The sequence below is a fragment of the Tenrec ecaudatus genome, chromosome X, assembly GCF_050624435.1.
Source record: "Tenrec ecaudatus isolate mTenEca1 chromosome X, mTenEca1.hap1, whole genome shotgun sequence".
Lineage (NCBI taxonomy): Eukaryota > Metazoa > Chordata > Mammalia > Afrosoricida > Tenrecidae > Tenrec > Tenrec ecaudatus.
Window position 1 is genome coordinate 11,770,032 of NC_134548.1, and position 1,718 is coordinate 11,771,749.

The following is a 1,718-nucleotide window of genomic DNA, read 5'->3' on the forward strand; positions in this document are numbered from 1 at the left end:
CACGCTTGCTGTACTTCTTTCAGGACAGACTTGTTCTTTCTTTTGGCTGTCCATGGGCTTTTCAATGTTCATCACCAGCACCACAACTCACAGGCATCAAAGAATCGGGTCTTCCTGATTCATCGCCCAGCAATTAAAAATAGTATGCCTTGGGTGAAGCACGTGTTAGTCCTTAAAGAGATATCTTTGCTTTCTAACACGTAACGAGGCTTTTTGCAGCGGATTTGCCCAATGCAACACACCCTTTGAGTTCCTGATTTCTGTTCCCATTGGCCTTGATTGGATCCAAGTAGAATGAATCCTTGTCTACCTCAATATTTTCTCCAATGATCATGCTGCTGCTTATCGGTTAAGTTTTGAAGATTTTTGTTTGATTAATGTTGCTGGATAATCCATACAAAAGTCTTGAATCTTCATCAGCAAGTGCTTCGAATCCTCTTTGCTTTCAGCAAGCACGGTTGTGTCCTCTGCAAATTGTAGGTTGTTAACAAACCTTCCAATCCTGAAGCCACATTCTCCTTCATATAGCCTAGCACCTCTGAGTATTTTCTCAGCACAGAGAGTGCATAAGTCTGGAGAAAGGATACAACCCTGACACACACCTTTCCTGATGTTATAAGATGCATTTTAACCCCCTTGTTCTGCTCAAACAATGCCTATGTACAGGTTCCTTTTGAGTACAATTATGTTCAGCTTTTATGTACAGGTTTTGCATGGGCACAATTAAGTGTTCTTGAACGCCCATTCTTCACGAGGTTATGCATAATTTGTTACAGTCCACACTACTATCAAGTGTGTTTGTATAGTCAATAAAACACAGGCAACATCTTTCTGCTAGTTTCTGCTTTCTGTCAAGAATCATCTAACAGCAGCAAGGACATGCTCCGTTCTATGTCCTCTTCTTAATCTGGCTTCAGCTGTTGCGACCATTTTGTGAGACCTTTAGCATAATTGTATTTGTGTGTGCTATTAATAATATCCTTTGATCATCTCCACATTCTATCTAGCAAAGGCTAAACTGGTGTGCCGCCTGAACCATGCCACTGAAGCAAGGTCCAAACCATTATTCAGTTAGGATGCTTTGGGGCTGCAAATAAGGAGCATTCTTATTCAACTGATTGAAGTAAGAAAGAAAATCTAGTCACCCGCATAAAGGAAAGAGTAAATGCAGAGTTCGTTCATATAGGGACCTAGTGGTATTGTCAGGAAAAAAAACAGGTTTCTGCCACCCTCAGCCAATTGAATTCTGCGCTGAAGAAGGCGCCCCTCTTGGTCGTTCCAGGCATCACATCTACTGCTAGCAACATGTTATGAAAAAGGAAGGGCTTTCCTGGATCAACTTCCCTTTCATTCCCAAACTGAAAATGGTGGGCGGCAATCAAACTGGGATTTGAGTCATAGTAGTGTAATTTCAAACCCAGATGCTCTGTGATCAGAAGGCCTTTTGAGATAATTCTCATTCGGGGGCTTGGAGAACAAGGACAGTAAGGCATGAGGAAGCAGAATCGCTGCAACTAAACAGTCTTACTTATGGTCTCCTAATGACAAAAAAAGTACATGGGCTACAGATACCCTTTGGACATCTTATATCTGATTTCCTGTCATGATTTCCATAGAAGAGAGATTGTATCCTGTTAGTAACTCAGGTTTTTCGAAGTAGGCCCTGAATGTTTAGGAATAGAGCAATTAGACATCACAGATTCACAGACGGCAACTGC